Source organism: Ursus maritimus (genome assembly GCF_017311325.1).
Source record: "Ursus maritimus isolate PB19 chromosome X unlocalized genomic scaffold, ASM1731132v1 scaffold_X1, whole genome shotgun sequence".
Classification (NCBI taxonomy): domain Eukaryota; kingdom Metazoa; phylum Chordata; class Mammalia; order Carnivora; family Ursidae; genus Ursus; species Ursus maritimus.
This window is the reverse complement of record NW_024423319.1, coordinates 98104456-98124420: the sequence shown is the minus strand read 5'-3', so window position 1 is coordinate 98124420 and position 19965 is coordinate 98104456. Positions and strand designations below refer to the sequence as shown.

The window sequence follows — 19965 nt, the reverse complement described above, 5'->3', positions numbered from 1 at the left end:
ATACTTCAACTGTGACAATTAAAAGTGCTTCCAGGGCACGTGGGTGGCTCAGTTGGTTAAGCCTCTGACTTTGGCTCAGGTCAGGTCGCCATCTCAGCGAGTCCCTTGTAGGGCTCTGCGCTCAGTGGTGAGTCTCCTTCTCCCTTTCCCTCTCCCTCTGCTCCTCTGCTCCTGCTCTCTCACTCTCTCAAATAGACAAGTAAAATCTTAAAAAAAAAATAAAAGCACTTCCAGACATTGCCAGATGTCTCCTGGAGGGTGAAAGTGCCCCTCCTTTTAAGAGTCCTTTGACGCAGCTTCAACAGTTTGGAGACGGCCCTTTTGACTTCTGACTCAGAAGACCATCAAGTCTTCTGTGTGTCTATAATACAGGTTTCATGACTACATATGTAAATTATTCTGATATGAGGCAATAGCCTGTAACTGTTTCTGAATCATTGGAAACTACTGTTTGGATACTTAATGTGTTTTATAAGATAGAATAAAAAAGATTTTGAAAATGGATCATTCCTTTAAATCCTATGATAGTTTTCACAGTTTATTAACTGGGCATTTTATGTAATCTGAAAATCTTCCAATGGATTTCTGATACATTCTCCAAACTACAAATTTTTACAATACTCTCATCAGCTCTTCTTTGGTGGGATGTGTCATTTCCCCATTGCACTGGAATTATTTATTTGTACCGTATCATATAAATAATCCCCAAGGTAGGATCTGGGTTGGATCAATTGCCGTATTCTCCAGGGCATTCTCTAGAGCCTTGCATATGTAGGTGATTGTGTCCTTTCATGGTTTACGTATTAGGGGAGATAAATTATTCAAATATTTGTCTTGTTAAAAGCTCACCTAGAATATTTAGATGTATGCTCATATAAGCTTTTTCTGTAGGATTTTAAAACATGAATGCATTGAATTCCATATGGGGAAAAAAAAAGCCTATCTAGTTGAAGGGCCTCAAGTTGCTCCCATTTTTTTTTCTTTTTCTTTTTCTTTCTTTTCTTCTTCTTCTTCTTCTTCTTCTTCTTCTTCTTCTTCTTTTTTTTTTTTTGTTTACTTTCGAGCAATTGCTCTGGCTCATGTAAATAATGTTTATTTACTCTTTCCTCCCTGCATGCTTTGGATGATTTAAGTACCATTCTCTGTGAGGGATACAGATGAACAAGACGTCTTCCTCATGTGTGATCCCGTCCTAACAAGTACCACTAAGTAGTAATTTCTCACCTTCTCTGCAGAGGTTGTCATCAATTAAAAAGTACACTAGAAAGATTGTAACCATCGAGAGGACATTGAGTTGTATTTCAGCTAATTGGCAGTACATGCCTCCCAAAATTTCAGAGGTACCTCCATTTAATGACTCTCCTGAATGAGGTAATTGGCTGAAATTTACTTTACAGTTCTTAATAGAAACTTGGGCCCATCATTAGCCAGAACTCCAAAAAACTGGGGTCAGTATGCATTTAAATGAAGCACAAGAAAAAAAAGGTATTTCACTTTCAAAGGACCTATGCTGTACCTTTTTTTTTGAAGATTGCAACTCATCTATTTTATAACATAATGGCAATAATATTGCCTCTGAGTTAACTGTGTAATAATTCACTTTTGGAACTGCAATAATTGAGCAAACAGAAGCTGGTACTAGAGGTATTCCTTTCCTTTATTTATTATAATATGTTTCCATAATTTAATGAGAAACATTTCAAGAGCAACATTTTTATCTTTCATGTTAAATTAATTTACAATGCTATGAGCTATAATAAAATGAGAGGAACCATCAGCAAAAAGCAAAAGTTAATAAAGACAGATATTCTCAAAGTTTCAAGGACTGGAAAAAACTCAGATCACAAGTGTATTTGCTTTCTTCTTCTTCTTGTTTTGCTTAGTTCAATTTGTCATAGTTTGTTCTCAATTATTTTGTACTTACTGCTAACATAACATAATACTGATGAAGTAGAAAAGATGCATTACTAAAATGAAGCATACATAATTATAACCACCTAAGAAACAACAAAAACTTTGCGATGTATTTTAGTAAGCTACTCTAGATTTATATGAAGAAGGCTTGGATGTAATTTAGCTTTTACTGGTATAGACCTACCTACTCGGAAAAAATTTCAAGGAATGATGAATAAGGCATATGGAAAGTTCATTTTGTTGGAATGAAATTCTCTGTACTGCATATTATGAACATTCAAATTTGATAGAAGCCACTTCAGTCTATCTTTGGAAATTTCTAGGTGCCTGGCTAGCTCAGTCAGTAGAGCATGAGACTCTTATCTTTAGAAATTTCCATCCTGATGCTAAAAGCTGAACAAGAATTGAGAAGACCTGAGTTGTAGGATCTTTGTCAAGAGACTCAGACTCTCTGAAACCTTTGGTTTTTTCGTCTTTAATGGTTAGGATGGGACTAGGTCAAGAAGAGAGGGGTTTCACCTGGAGTGGTGACTATGAGAGCCCGAGGACTCTGAGGCCATGGGCTAACTGGGGATAAGCACTACAGGGTATGGATCAGATATCTGCCATCAGTAGACTAGATGATACCAAAGGTCCTTACAAGTTTCAAAGATCTATGACTCAGTAAAAATGTTTATTACTTCGCAAGTGGGTCAGCACACATCCCTCCACTGAGCGTGTGTCCATACATCTAACAGCCTAGAACGGTCCTACTCAAAGTGTGCTGCACGGATCAGCAGGAGAGTCACCGCCAGGGACCAAATGATCACCATCTCTGCAGATGGGACCGAGTAATCCCCATGTTAGCAAGCTCTCTAGGTGATTCTTATATATGCTAAGAGAAACACGGATACAGAGCACTGTGGAAAGAACAAAGAAGATGTATAATCTCTAGCCCTTTGCCTGAAAGACCTCTCTCTCCCTCTTGTTTTGGAGAAAGTAGATGTAAAACAACTTCGAGAAAAATGAAGTTCATAAAAAAATACTATCTTTAAGTAGGTCATTCATTCATTCAGCAAATACTGAGATCCTACTATATCTTAGGCACTATGCTAGACACTGGGGACGTATGGTTCTGCCTTTGTGGCGCTTACAGTCTAGCGAAGGTGGTAGACAATAATCATGGAAACAAATATATAAATAAAATAATTCCAGTTAGTAGAAAATGCTATAAAAGAGATTACCTGGGTGCCATGAAAAATAATAACAGGGATGACATTGAGGGGTGGAGAGGAATACTTCTATTTAAAACTTGAAAGTTTCAATAGTGTGTAAGGTTCAGTTAATTGATAAATTAACAAATACCAACTGCATGCATGCTGTGAATCCAGGTAGGCACCTTAGGGGATATGTGTCTATGCCTTGGAGTTTACAATCAGTAGGAAAGACAAGATTTAATCACCAACTACGATCGTTACGGAGTCCACAGTAGTGGGCTACTTTAGATTGGCCTTTTGCTGAAACTCTCCCCTCGCTGCTTCTTGGTTAAAACACTCTTCTGGTTTTCCAATTCCTGGCTTTCTAATTCAACTGTTCAGGAGGAATTCAAAAACAAGAGGCATCAACATTGGCTTAAAATCCACGTAGACTGTTCTACAGAAGAGGAATCTGAGATAGGCCTCGAGGAGTAGTGGAATGCACAAAGGTGAAGACAAATAGAAAAGGCCTTTCAGGAATACTGCTATTATTAGTATTCCCAGTACCTCCGTATGACCATTTTATTTCTGATGTTTGGTAGTGTCATGAAGTATGATCTATCAATGCCACATAACAAATCAGAAGAGTTTTGGTTCAGTCAGAGAGGATACATTGTGCTCATGTTTTCTCATTCTTTCGACCAACTTTCATTGTTCTTTTGGATTTAACTTTCCTTTCAAGGACTAAGAGGGACTCTAATAAATGTGGAGGTAGAACTTCCCAAGAGGAGATGAGATGATATTTACATATTGACAGTCATAAGTACTATACAAGGGGTTGTTGCATACAAATCAGTAAAGTGAAATGAGAGATACTGGCCTATTCAAATGTGTATATATGTCCTTTAATATTAAACTCCTTTGGTAGAGCTACTCAGTAGTCGGTTCTCAATTGATTGCTTTGAAGAGCGCAATGCTTAACTGAAGAGTGATCCTAAACCCTCTCAGTTAAACAGGAAAAACAACTTATGAAAACATTTCATGAGTTTCTTTAACACTGCCGAATGAAACTGAAAATAATATAGTGGATTAAGGAAAATGTCTTTGCACCAATGTCACTGCATAGTACTACTATTAAGCAAATTACACCTCAGGAACTAGGAATCATATGCAGGTGCTCAGAAATTACACCTTCCCTAGTGTGAAATGTAGCTACGAAGTATCTCCAACTAGTGAACTCTAAGAAAAGACAACTATTATCACTCAGGGGAAAAAAGAAATCCTCTTAAAAATAGGATCTAACTGTCAATAAAGCTTTTTACAATAAATTCATACAAAGTTCAGCATGAAAGGAGTGTCAAAAACAGATGTTACGCAAGACAGAAAATCACATGTGATTTTTATTGCTATAGTCTTTAACTGACTTTGGTCTCATTTTCATGGAGGCTTTTGACTTTCAACAAAATATGAAGTTCAAGAGCTTTTTAAAAGAAGAGATTTGCAGAATATATAGAAATATTTTCTTGAGTTATAAAAGCCGGTCATCAGATATACTTAGAAAAGGATTAAGAAAGTTGAGAGATAAACACAGATTCTACAAATGTTGTAATTATAATTTTCTCTAATTATTAAAAAGTTCCATTTAAGGTCTTAAATTTGCCAGTCTAATCCAAATTTACTAGTGAGGTGCATCCTTGAATTCTCCTTAATCTGTTTAGTTACTTGAAATGTTTAATACTTTCTAATGAAGAGAAACCTAGCGTCTCAAAGGCATAATGTTCCCTTCCCAAATTGATTTAACTTTAGGTTATTTAATTGGAACTCCGAAGAATTAGAAGTTCATTCTATTTCCTTGGCATCCTTCATAGCACCTGGCACAGTATTAACTACATATTAGATACTCAATAAATATTTTTTGAAGGGCTGAATATTGCTTAAGAAGGAAAGAAAAGGAATTATTTAGATATAAGATATTTAAACTCCTGATGAAAAACCTACTTTAACTCTGGTGAAAACCTATTTTAGTTTTGTTTGATTCCATTCAATAAACTATGATTGTGTATACATTGCTTTGACACTGTGAAATGAGAGAGGTATTTAAAAAATAACCGAAATATTCAAGAAGCCCTCTTTTTTGTTTTCTTAAATTCCACATGAGTGAAATCATAGGATATTTGTCTTTCTCTGACTGACTTATTTCGCTTAGCATAATACTCTCTAGCTCCATCCATGTCATTGCAAATGGTGATATTCCATTATATATGTACATATATATACTATATACATATGCATAAAATCATATGTGTCAGCTTTATCCATTCATCAATGGACAGACACTGGGGTTGCTTCCATAATTTGGCTATTGTAAATAATGCTGCTATAAAAACAGGGGTGCATGTATCCTCCTGAATTAGTGTTTCTGTATTTTTTTTGGGGGGGGGGAAATACCCAGTAGTGCAATTACTTGATCATAGGGTAGTTCTATTTTTCATATTTTGAGGAACCTCCATACTGTTTTCCACACTGTTACTGTGGCTGCAGCAGTTTACATTCCCACCAACAGTGCACATGGGTTCCTTTTTCTCCACATCCTCTCCAACACTTGTTCTTTCTTACATTGTTGATGTTAGCCATTCTAACAGGTGTGAGGTGATAACTCGTTGTAGTCTGGATTTGCATCTCCCTGATGATCAGTGATGTTGAGTATCTATTCACGTGTCTATTGCATGTCTTCTTTGGAGAAATATCTGTCCATGTCTTCTGCCTATTTTTAATTGGATTATTTGATTTTGGTGTGTTGAGTTGTATGAGTTCTTTATATATTTTGGATACTAATCCTTTATCAGATAGGTCATTTGCAAATATCTTCTCCCATTCAGTAGGCTGCCTTTCAGTGAGATTAATATAACACTGTATGTTCACTATTCTGGAATTAAAAAAGAAACATTCAAGAAGCTTAAAGTTTAGGAGTGAGTTATTTTGCAGGTGATTTGATTCTGATTTTAACTTGTGTAAGGACAATGATCTCTGTTCAGTGCAATACTGAAAATACTATGGGTTCATAATAAACATTTCTGCATGGTCTTGTTAACTCAATAGTATGTCTCATGTGGTGTATTTCTTAAAATTTCACAAATATGGTCATTTTTTTCTGCACTAGAATGTAAGTCCTTGAAATCAGGTTTATTCTCTATTTTGCAAACTAGCACAGTAACAAACTAGCAGATGGTGGGTAGTCCATTGGTGGATGAATATTAATCTATTAATGAATATAAATAGAAATTGTAGCAGTGGAGTTACATTTCTGAACCAATTCAGGAGAGCTAAATATTTAAAGAAAGTGTATTATTTTTAGGTCACTGAGATTATTAATAAGATAGATCTCTTATTACATTTCTCTGCATTTTTTTGTATCATACTGAAAAAAATGCATAAAATCATATGTGTCAGCGATGTTCTCTTTGTCTCTCCAGATCCACTTACCCCCCTTCCTCCACTGTCCCAGGGGCTGACTTGTAGGATTACAATCATGGGCTCCTGGGTCCTTTAGTTTTCTGGTTGGATTTGACTAATGGAGAGAACTAGGGAGAGACTGAGGTCAGAATATTGATTGCTTTGGTCTCCTTCCCTGGCTGTCAATTCAAGCCTCAATTTTAGCCCCGAACAGAAGGCCACTGCTCCACCAAGGCAGTAAGATCTACATGATCTCTCTTTCTCTCTGTTCTCAGAAACCTCTCCTCCTCCCTAATCTTTTCAGGACTAGGAGAAATGACAGCTCTGCTGCTGTTAGCTCAGGGGTCTTGTGCCACCTTCCATGACTTTCCTATGCTCTGCCTAATCCTCAGTAGGCACTCAAATCACCATAATTCTGTTTCCTGTTGGGACCCTGCCTGAGACACAAACACAAAGGGGCAACAAATGAGACCATGGAACAGGACAAGGATTCAACACTTCACAGAGTTACTGTAGTACTTGTATCAATGGATGGGAAAGTGGTTAGTCAACTCTTAAGTGTTATACAGAAGTTGGTTATTACTAGTCAGCATGAAATATGGACATTTAGGATTGTGTTTATACTGATTTCCCACCACAAAACCAGCTGACGTGGTCTAACCTCACAACGGGATTGATGTGGCTGTGCTGTATCAGCTCTACAATAATTACCCTATAAATAAATGTTTAATGCATTAACAATATATTACATTGATGCGTAGGTAATTACACTCAGTTATCAGACTTAGACAGTGTTTATATGGCTGATCACAGACATGGCCTCCATATTCCATTATTCACCTGTCCAAGATCACTGGCCACCTGTAGGTTTCCTCTCTGGAATTGATTAAGAAGAGTCCAGTTCTGTAAAGGGACAGGGAACATGACTTCTTTCTGAATTAGCAATATAAAATTAGCCCTGCAATTACTATTTCTGTGTTGGGGGTGAGCTACAGTTACACAAATTTTCTCCTGCATCTTTTCAAACTTAGGAGAGCTTTGTAAGAAAATCCCTGTAAGATGGTTTTATCAAAAACAATCTAACTGATACTATGTGCTCTACAAACAAATAAGTATTTTTAGGGCAAAAAGGAAAAAAGATGATATTAAATAAATTTGCCCAAATATTGTTCTTAATGCTATTTTGGAAGCGGCACCTATACCACAAACATATCTTGGGAAGCAATTAGCCTCCTGATTTGGATAAAAATATTATCAATTCCTTCCTATTGAGACTGGTAATACTTTATAAAAAGAAAAAAAAACATCAAAGCAGCATGGAATGATGCTTTAGGGGCTCTTCTTCCTATGAAAATCTTCAAATTAGGTGTCGATAGGCACAAATTGACTTATTTTAATATACTCCAGGAATGGCTTGTGCTGCCTTAGATGAAGCTTACACATCAGCTTTTTAACTTTAATGCTGCTTGATTCACTTTTGGTGGCTTCTTTGAACAACAATGCCCTGCCAAGCACATAACACTACTTGATGAAGGAAGATTTCATGCCTTGACCTTCACATCCATGACCTATATATAATTCAATGTGCTTCCATGATCCCTATCATTTCCAGATATCATCCTTCTTGAGAAATGCTGACTAGTGCTTTGTTTATTTGTTTTTGTTTTGCTTGAGGTCAATTCACTAGCTCCGTTTTCCTAGTTTTTTTTTTTTTAAGGTACTTTTGAAGCTTCTATCATTTCTGCTCATCAAAGGAAGTCATTTTCTTCACATGCTTGTATTGGTCAAAAAGAACACTTGTATAATTTTTGTTTTCTTAACCAGATGCAAACAGGTTGGAAAAATTATTACTATTATGACCCTTGAATTTTGGGTGTTCCTTTCAAATTTAGGTCAAAAGCCAACATTAATAGTCAGATGGAATGACTGTCACAAAGAAGAACCAGTTTAGAACTCTTAATTGTAAATTAACACAACCACATTTGTATTTCTAAATTGAAGAAAATGGCTGTTCGGCTACTGCTATAAAGAGATGCTGCATATTTTACATGCTGAATCCTGAAGAAGGAACCATTCGTTCCTGCCTGATGGATGTTTCTAGGCTTCAGTATAACTCAAAAGATTGGGGTAGGAAATTCAAGCAGACTAAGAGGGATCCTGCTTTCTTTTCTAGGGGTTATAAGGTCCATAAATACTAACCAGCCTTCCACTTGACGAACTTGTTGAGCCTGTCTCCAACTGACTATATAGTAGATTGAACTATTGGCCTCAATTATTTCACATCCCTAGTAGAATTATGCGTACACACCCCTGCCATGACCTCATGTCGGTGGAAAGTGTTTCTTTATCCCTTGACTTGGGACTTGGCCATGTGATATACTTTGGCCAGTGGAATAGAAGCAAATGTGCTAAGAGCAGAGACTTGAAATGTGTTGGTTGTGGTTTGGTCATCGTCCTGAGAAACTGCTGTCCCTTCAGGTTGCTTCTCAGAATAAGACACAGGGGGCAGATTCAAACCAGATCTGCAGCCTGGAGAGAAGCAGAGTAAGCCAAGCCTTGTCAAGATCGGCCAAACAGCACTAAACCGCACACCCATCGCTAAATGAGTATCTGTTGTTATTAGACACAGAAATTTTTTGGTTATTCATTATGTAGCAAAATGAACTGATACATATTATAAATCAAAATGTGGCTTATAAGCAATACAGCCCAGGAAAGTTCTGCTGAATTGATATCCATCAAGTAAAGGAAAAAAGACCAAATGATTCAAAAGTATCAAATTCTCGTTAAGTTCATATTCATGCCAGGTACCAAGATCAGGTAGCAACGACTGGCCAACATCCAGGATTAGAAATAAAAACGCAAAACACTAGCCAAGTTTAACTCACTAGGTTGCATTTCCAGGTTTTCAAGCAGACTGTTCTAGATTACAATATTTGAGAGGAGCCTGCTGCGATATGATAATGACTATGATTTCTGTGGTCTTTGGAATACCTCCAAAATGCCAAGCTCAAGTTTAAAACAAAACTGGATTCTCAAATAAACTTTCTTGTACAGAAATGGAATAAGTCCTCTTATCTAGAAAGGGCCAAGGAAGTGATAAGGTGCTTCTGGCATTTCTATCAGTTGCGTTTCCAAAGTGTGGTGAAGCTGGCTGTCTGCTGTTGTTTTGTCATCTACAGATTCCTTTTTGCATATGATTACCGCGAATGGGTGAAAGCTACATTCACCTCCAGCCACCATAACTAATGTGAGGGGAATTTAAATTTTGCAGGTGGAGTTCCAATTCCATGTGCCTCTCCAACTGTTTCTTCTGCTTCTAATGTAGTCTCTGAATTGGAATGACAGCTTCCTAGCAGTAATATGGTAAGAGTACAGGAGACCAAGTGAAGAATCTAGGAGACAATTTCTTAACATCAAAATTCTTGAAACACAGTATTATGGTTTGGGTGAGGTGATGGAGATGAATATTAACTTGATTGTAGTGATGGTTTCAGGGTGTATACATATGCTAAACTTATCCAACTGCACACTTTAAATACTGCATTGTTTATTGTATGTCAATTGCACCTCAATAAAAGTACTAAAATATATTAAGTGCCTGGAAAGAAATCATGATAAAGATGTACAAAGCCTCTACACATACGAGTTTAATATGTTACCATGAGACATTTAAGCAGATCTAAATAAACGAAAGGATCTACCACAGTCCTAGATTGGACAACTCGGTATTGTAAAGATATAGAATGTTGTGTTTTAAAATGGGTATCTCATGGGCTGAACAGTCCTCACTTGATAAAGTGATTTAATGATTTCTAAAAATTTCAGCCCTGTAATTCTATGATCTATGGATACTGTAGTTACAAGGTCAAGAAAAGAGCACTATATTTAATGTTCAAAACAGAACCAAATGACTGGCAGCTATCATCATATTTATACCCAAGTCTGAAGTGCAAGAATTCTTCTCCTTGTCTAGGGAGTCCTTCAATAGGATGGAAGATGTACATACAGTCTTACAATGAAACTGCTCCTCAGCATATTTTCTCTTTAAGTACCAACTGAATACATGAATTTTAAATACTAAAGATTAAAAAAAGAGTTGCGATGGCTTTATTTTTTCCTTTGAGGTTTGAACACTTTAAGAGTTCACCACTTGTAACTTTGACTAATGGTAAATAATGCAATTAAAAAGACCATACAGGAAAAAGAATGAGTTGAGAGATCAAGGCCCACTTGGCATCATCAAATCTGGTTCTTGTCAGACTCTGGTGGCTATAGGTGGGTCTAATGTACAGTCATTAATATAAGTTTCATTTTAGGGACTTTCCAAGAGATTGCTTCTAAGGGAGGCATTTATATGAGAAGACTAAAACTGATTTTTAAAATTGCTTACATTATTTTAGTATATATTAATACTAAGGTTAGTTAAAATAGTAAAGCAGAACGAATACTTTGTTTAGACCATATTCAATAAGTTTGATTCAGAAATGAGTAAAAGTACAAACCTTGGCAGCTAAAAACAAGGAAATGGTAAGGGTACCCTCCTCAGCCAAAGGGCCTTAAGGCCTCTTGTGCAGGTTTGGAAAAGTTTGAACCTGACTAGCAGCTTGTAACCCTTGGGGAGGGTTGGCTGACCAGCCTTTGATTCTTTCTCTGACCATGCCCTGCTAGGCCTATATCCTTCAGTAAAGCATCGTCTTCATAAGAATCACTAAAGTGGTCATATACTCTCCATCGTTCCCATTAATTTGAGATTCCAGCAAGCTCAAATTACCATCTACACTTAAATACACACATTGAATTCAAAGAACATGAAATACCAATAACCTAAGAAAAACTACTGCTAGACTTCCAAAATAAATGGTAACAGAAGGATGCCTAATTCACAATTTTTTTGTTTGAAAATTTATATCTTAATTGATCTTTACAAAGAGATTTTTTTTTCTAGATACAGATAGACAGTAGAATACTAAGTTCAATTTTAAGTTTTTGGACATGGATGGGTAATATTTTGTGACACTGAAAAACAGAATCATTTGCTAGGTTTTCCCAATAGCCTAGTACATGAAAATATCTGTATTTCTTGCTATAAATGAATCATTTAAAAATATATCTGCATTGAATGGATCACTTGAAATCTTAAAGTGAATAATGAATATGGTAATACCAGGCACAGGTAATTCAAGTACCCTAATATTATTTAGAAAATACATGTCGTAAGTTAGTCTTAACTTTACACCATAGTTAAGAAACAAATCCTTAAAAACAGATTAGGTATTTTACTATCTGAATGGATATTCATTTTACTAGCTGAATGAGCAGCAAAGAATGGATATTGATGATGTGGTTTGAAAAAAAAACTTAAGAAAACAAAGTTTTAAATCCTGTGCATTAAACAAAACAAAACAAAAACCAAAGTATGTAGGTTGGTTTAAGGAACATAAAAATACTTAAATTAAGAACTCTTCAAAACGAACAATTTTGTGAAGGACACAGGTTTGTAAGTTGATCTTACTAATTAAAGTTCTGTCATAGTTTTGGTTACAAATCACAAGGAAATAAATAACATACAATGCAGACTGATTATTGTTGAGTTAGCTCAGAGGACTTCTATTGTTAAAATACATATAAAATCACAACACGGTTGCTTTAGTTATAAAAATAAAATCATATGTATATACTACCTAAGATGAAAAGACCAATGGTGAATATATTCTTCATAGGATCACCAAACTGAACCTATAGCTTTCACTTATTTTTACTAAATTTTCTACTTGATGATCCAAGAATTTAGCTTTTTATTTTCCCACCACATGACAAGTATATATCGATTGTAAGTATTCTGAAATACTAGTATCGGAAACTATTCTGTGAAACTAAACTGCATTTTGACTTATTTATCAATTATTTGCTTAAAAGTTGTGGGTAAGGTGGGCAAACACTTTCTTCCATTTTAAATTACAATCTCCTAGGTCTGTCGTTTTCCTTTTTCGTGGGGCCCAAAATGTTTTTAAGACCTCTGGTATATCAGTCTCTGGAAGAGAGCATTCACAAATGAATTCTGATCAACAGATTGCATACATTTCCCAATCAGCTGTGCAGACTGAGCATTTTCACGACTCCAGTCATTTTATTATGATATTAAAGATGATTCAGAATTAATCAGTCCCCCTGCCACTTTTATTATTTATATATTCACAATATTGACAGATTTCATTTTCTTCCCACTCTCTACCCCTCTTCTACAAGAATAACACTCACGACATGGAACAGGGAGCAGCAAGAGATATCAGCTGACCTTCCTTCTATAAGTAAGGCATTACTCAGCTAATTCTGAGAACCCATGAAGCATAACGTGGAATATAGAGATCCACATCAAACTTCCTTTCATCTGGTCCTTCCTCTAGAATATGAAGTCCGCTTATTCTTTAGACCACAATATAGGTATGTAAATAATATAGTAATACCTATGACTGGAATAAGACAGAAATAGTTATGGCTGCAGCTGCTATAAATACCGGAACAAAATTCCCTTAGGAAAAATGACGTCAGGAGGCCTTGCGGGGGACCAATCACTCAGAATTTTGAATAATCACACTCATTGTGACATTTTAGAAGGCACTGCATCTTCTCCTGGGTTAACTAAAAATTACAATTATACCTAAGTCACCCAGCAACAGTTTACATCACTAATTCATTTTAAAGATAGATTAACAGGAATCGTTTCAAATGTCTCTTCTAATTGATTAGACTGTCTTTGGGAAGCCTCAATTTTGATTTGGCCAAAATGGCAGAGGAAATTAATGTTATCCTCTTGAGTCATTTCCCTAAATTCAGAAAGGTAAAGAAACACCAATTTTCAAAAACAGACATGTCTAATAATAAATGAAGTCTGAATATATAAAAAGATTGTTGTCAAGACAAATCCATTGCCTGGTTGTCTTCAGCTGACATCTATTTTTAAATAGGCAGTATGACTTAGATTCAGGAACTAAACATGAAGAAATACTGAATAATCCCATTATTCAAAAGGCATGCAAGAAGTATTATTTCAAAAATCTCTTTTCATAATATTCTTGTTTTGAAGACTATAGCTTTTAAACATTTAATGGATCTATGGGTTTAGTGTTAATGATTATGCCAACAAGACGGTAACATAATAAATCCATGTCAATTTTAGAAGTATTTCTAATATTACATAACAAATTGGAAAGGAATTTCACATATAATTATCTCTATGAAGACAAACCACAAGGGTAATTAACACAGCTACGATTCCGTATCACCACAATGGTTAAACCAGATGGTAATGTTCATTATTTTTATCTCTCTCGCAAAACCAAATATCACTCACTCTCTCCTGGGAATGCATGAAGTATTCAAATGAAACATATTATTATGCAATACTTTGATGTAAGGGGGGTCTTTTTTTTTTAACTTAGTACAGACATGTGTGTATGCCCTCAAGATTGGTGGTATTTGCAACCATGACCAGTGTTACTTTTAAATAAACAAATAAACAGCGTACCTATGATGTATAAGCTTAATAAAATGACATCACCAGATAAGGGAAGATCTAATTTTTTAAAAAAGATTTTATTTATTTATTTGAGAGTGAGTGAGAGAGAAGGAACAGTGGGGGGAGGAGGAGAGGAAGAGGAAATGTAGACTCCCCCCTGAACAGGGAGCCCAATGTGGGGCTCAGTGCGGGGCTCCATCCCAGGACTCTGGGATCATGACCTGAGCCGAAGGCGGGCGCTTCACCAACTGAGCCACCCAGGCGCCCCGGGAAGATGTAATTTTTAAAAAATTTATATTCAACAGTGAACCATTATAATTAAAACACAGGCTTTATATTTTCATCATAAAGATGGCTCATATTAATTTTCAACGGATATCCGGGAACAGCAAGAGTTTATTTGCTGTTTCAATGAGCTATTGTCACAATGATGCTGAATGGTGCAGGTGGTTTCAAACCACAATCATCTATCCTCCGGGATGTGCGTGGCTTGCGCAGCCCTGCTGTACGTCTCTCAGCCTCTTTCTGAGATGAGCCGCCGAGATGGGGCGTGTTCTTCTCACACACGCTGTACAGGCACAAACGGGAACACGCAAGGTCTCCTAAGGGCCAGGCTTCAAACCCGCACACCAACACTTCTGCTCACCTATTGTTTGCTAAAGCAAATCACACAGCTAAGCCCTAAAGCCAGGGGTTGGGAGGTACACTCCATCCACAGGGAGGCAATATCAAGGTTGTGATTGCAGAATGGGAGGAAGAACTAGAGGAACAATTCAGTCTCCTAAAACTAGAGAACAGTTTCTTTCAAGCAGATAATATATTGCAGAACACAAGAATGCAGTGTGCTTATTTATATCTCTGACTTACTTCTTTAGGGTGTAAATATTGCCATATATTTTCCTGTGCTAGTTGACAGCTCTGTATTATTATTATTAATTTCATCTGTGTTTAACCTGCTACTAGATTTAAGAAATAAATAATCTTCTTCTTCTTCTTCTTCTTCTTCTTCTTCTTCTTCTTCTTCTTCTTCCTCTTCTTTTCGTTTCGTTTCATTTCGTTTCGTTTCTTGTATGAAGAATTCAAACACATCTTTCATTTGGAGCAATTCTCTAGCAGTGTTCTGTGAGTACAGACAGATCGATGCAATTTCTAGTCCAGGGAGTGGAGCATGCAATTTGAGTCACAAGTCCCGTCTTACCTAACTCTCGAGTTATCTTTTGAAGAGAATATATTTTATGGGAATAATAATACAACACTGCCTGTAAGGATTTTGGGTAAATTTATTTTCTTTTCCAATACCATCTAAGATAAAATATCTCACATCATGAGAATTAGTCACTTCCTGTGAGAAGGCCTGCAGCAAAGAGACTTCTCAATCAGATACACCACTCAGGCAAGCTACTCTCTCATCACTGTGTGTGCGCACGCACGTCTGAATTCTATCTTTCCCCTTAGAATTCCAATTTTTTTGATATCTTGTCTAACGAATTCTTGTTTTTCTGGTGGTGTTCCATTTTTGTAAACAGAAGAGTAGAAGAATGTGTTTGAAAATCTGCTCAGAGAATGGATTTCAATTTGGCTTCTCCATCAGAGCACTAATTTGCTTTCTATGTGCAATTCTGGCCTGATCACTGATGCATATGTTATTGGATTTCAACTCCTATGCCTCCACCGAAACTCATTTTGAGATTCTCACATGGCAGGTCAATTGCCTGAGTTTTACCGAGCCTAAATTCCACCACAACCTGTCTCAGACTTCTTGGTATTGCGTTTGGTGAAAGCAGCAGCAGAACTTTCTACCACCATGTTTCTTTTTCCTTTGTCTTACTAGGCCTTTCTCCTGTGGCTTGATGGATTTTATAAAAAGAGCAAAGCATGTGGTTTGTATATTTCTCTTGTTTGTTCTCTCTCTCTCTCTGTTAAATCAATTATTTTTAATTTTAATCACATTCATAACACCAAATATTTTATGTGCAAAAAAAATAGATTCGGGGAACAAAGCTCAAATAAGTAAAACAACAAAAACTTGTTAACAATAAAATTTTTTCCTTGAATTAACCAAGGATGACAAACTTTATTTTTTGAGCCCATTTGCAAAAGGAGAATAAACATAAAGTTATAGGTGTAAAACCATTTATTCAAGACAAATGTGGTTAGGGCCTTACTGATTGGTTAGTAAAATATAGTTGAAGGTGTTATGCCTTTCTAAGAACACTTAGATAATTCATTCACCATCAAGTGTATGTGACAACTATCAGACTGTTCTCATTCACTGTTTATCTTTAATTTTTTTAAGAGTTTATTTATTTATTTATTTATTTGAGAGAGAGAATGAGAGTGGGGGATAGGAGCAGAAAGAGATAGAGAAGCAGACTCCCTGCTGAGCAGGGAACCTGATGCGGGGCTCGATCCCAGGACCCTGAGATCGTGACTTAAGCCGAAGGCAGATGCTTAACCGACTGAGCCACCCATGCACCCCTCCTACACTGTTTATCTTATATATAGTCCCAGACAGAATCTATTTCAGTACTGTAAACACACATACACACACACACACATATCCCAAAACAAAGCAAAACTCTTTTTCCTTTTCTCGACGGTATTTCTGAGAAATTGATTATAAACCAGGTCTAGTTTAACAAGAGCATTTCTATGAAAGAGAGAAGATTGCTTAAATCAAGGCTGAGACATAATTATGAAAAATTTAGCCAATAATACAATTGGTTTCAGGTATAGAAATCAACCTGAGAAAAGAAACTTTCCTTCTAATACTGTAATTTGGTCATGTTGGGCTAAGTTATAATTTAACATCATGAGCCATTAGATTATAACATTAAATTAATGATCATGGAGGCCTGGGCAGTTTTATATAATATGCAAAGGGAAAAAGAAAGAAAATGGTAATGTAAATCTTCTTCGGTACCATCTGGCTTATCTTTTTCCCCATGCCTCTCCAAAACAGTGGGAGGAATAAACAATACTATTCCTGACTGGCTAGGCATTGAAGATGAAGATATCAAATGAAAAATTCTCCAACACAAGAAGAAAGTCTAGTCTTTTCTTCATTTCCTTCTCCTGCATAAGCATAGAGAATTTGCCCTGCAGAATCAAAATTTGTCAAATTCAGAGCTGAAATGGCCTTAAGCAAGCATCTGGTCCAGTGGTTCTCAAATTTAAATGGGCACAAGAACTACCTGGGGGCTCTTTAAATATGCAGATTCCCTAGCTCATCCCTGGAGAGCCTACTTCCAAGGACACTGCATTTTTAATAAAGTTTCCAAGTAAAGATGGTGCAGGTTGTATGTGAACTGGGAGAAACATTTCTTTTGTCTAGCTTCATCATTTTCCATCAAATAAACCTTAGATCCCCAAAGCCTCTAGTTTCCCCAAGATCACACAGGTTAGTGGTCAGGATCAGAAACCGGATCTCTCGACCTGTAAAATGAGATACACTGCACTCTCTGATACTGTATTACTTCCATAGAAAGTCCTTCAACTATCTGTTCGGTCATGGGTTTTTTCCTTTGTCACTGTGACAAAACGTACCTACAATTCACTCTTCGAACAATTTTTGAATGTACAATTTGGTGGCATTAAGTACATTTACATTGCTCTACAGCCATCACCACCATCTATCTCCAGAATGTTTTCATCTTTTCAAACCAAAACTGTGTACCCATGAAACAATAAGCCCCATATACCCTCACAACCACACCCCCTCCCTGCCCCGCCCCTGGTAACCACTATTGGACTCTCTGTCTCTATGAAGTTGACGATTCCAGGTTATCTCATAAGTAGAATGAAACAATTTTAATCCTTGACTGCTTATTTCACTTAGCATACTGCCTTCAAGATTTAGCCACATTAGTTCATGTTGTGATTTGCTGAATCCTTTGAAGTGCTTGCTCCTGACAGTGTTCTGGCACTTTAAGAAATGAGGTCCTATCATTTGTCCAGCTCGGCAGAGGCTGCTAAAAGAGAGAAAGATTTCAGGAAGGGCAGTCCTCAGTGAGTGAAATAGATAGAGCCTGGAGGCAGGCACAGAGACGTGAAATGCATTTTCTGCCTAGCTGAAAGTCACTTGAAAACAAAAAGAAATGAGAAACGAGAAAGACAGAGGCAGACGCACTAAGAGAATGATAGAGAGATGGATTAAACAGAGAAACCAAGACCTCCCGAAGGCTACCTTGTGCCTGGATTAGCAAGTAGAACTATGCAGACGAGCTTACTAACAGGTATATGTGGTTAGGGCCTTATATATATTATATATTCTGAAAATTAATTGATCCACACTGGTGTCCATGAGACCTGATACAATTAATGTGCCTTGGGGCAAAGAGTAGAGAAAGCAAATAGGGAAGTAAAAATGTACGCATCTACATTGCTATTTGAAAAAGACTTTACTGCACTTAAGATTTATTTTTATTTTATATAGTTACTGCCATGAGTATTTTACAGCTTTTAAGTAAGAAGGGAAGTTATTTGATATATGTTCTATTGTAGGGAGAAAAGAAGCTTTATTTTTTAAAAACAGCAGTACACTGGTATATATCCACTTTTTAACCCTGGGGCAAGGCCAGATAATGCTTCTGAGAGAAGGTGGGTTGACCCAGGCTTGAAGTAGGAGTTAGCCAGGTAGAACAGGACAGAAAGGGTATTCTGGGCAAAGAGAACTTCTCTTGACCTGGATAATGCCTACTTGCTATCGAATATTCAGCTTAGTATCTTTTACAAGAGGCTTTCTGTGGCAGCTTTATAACATGGCCCCAGAACTTTCTAATGCTTTCCCATGGAAAGGTGGAGTTCATGTCCCATCCCTCAAATCTGGGCTCTGTGCTGGCTTGACCAAAAGAATATGACAGCTAGGGCAGGGGGAGCACCTGGGTGGCTCAGGTGGTTAAGCGTTGGACTCTTGACTTCAGCTCAAGTCATGATCTCAGGGTCGTGAGATCGAGCCCCATGTTGGGCACCGTGTTGGGCATTGAGCCTGCTTAAGATTCTCTCTCTCCCTCTGCTACCCCTCCCCAACCCCACTTGCTCTCTCTCTTAAAAAAAAAAATGACAGACACAAAACTATGCTAGGTTTTGACCCACACCTTAAGAAACAGCAGCTTCAGCTTCTTGGCCCTTGGGATGGCCTCTCTGGGGACCAGGGATTACGCTGTGAAAAAGCCCAAACTGCCCCCTGGAGAGGCCCACACGAAGAGGAACTGACAGCAGCACCCATTTGTCAGGCATGTGGGTGAGCCCACTTGGAAGTAGATCCTCCAGCAGCCAGTCGACCTGCCCCCAACTGATACCATGAGGGGCAGAGACAAGCTGTCCCCACTGACCTTGCTTGAACTGTAGAGTCACATGCAAAATGTGCAAAACTGTGTTAAGCCCTTAAGTTTGAGGCTGATTTGTTATGTAGCAAAGGGTCACCAGAACACCTCGCCTGGTCCTCCCCGGAAGGTATGCAGGAGGTGCCCCTCTTCTGGGAGACCAAAGGACTCTGCACTCACCTGAACTATATCCCTTACCTCCTCGGCTAGATCTCTCTGTTGTCCTGCCCCTGGTCCCTCCAGTGTCAAGTCTTCCTTGGGGTCAAGTACAGCCCTTATCAACCTTTGGGTCCTCAAACGTCTTTGCTGATCTGTGGCAGATCTACTTCTCAACGGCTGACCTTAAAAGTCTTGTTTGCGAATCAACTCAAAAAGTATGTGTCTCCTGGGGCGCCTGGGTGGCACAGCGGTTGGGTGTCTGCCTTTGGCTCAGGGCGTGATCCCAGCATTATGGGATCGAGCCCCACATCAGGCTCCTCCGCTGGGAGCCTGCTTCTTCCTCTCCCATTCCCCCTGCTTGTGTTCCCTCTCTCGCTGGCTATCTCTGTCAAATAAATAAATAAAATCTTAAAAAAAAAAA

At 37.5% G+C, this 19965-nt stretch overlaps 1 protein-coding gene across 1 annotated transcript in view; it reads right to left on the bottom strand.

Moving 5' to 3' along the window:
- DMD (dystrophin) overlaps positions 1-19965 on the bottom strand; it is a 1667815-nt gene that overhangs the window by 446043 nt on the left and 1201807 nt on the right. The gene's annotated exons all lie outside the window — the stretch shown is intronic.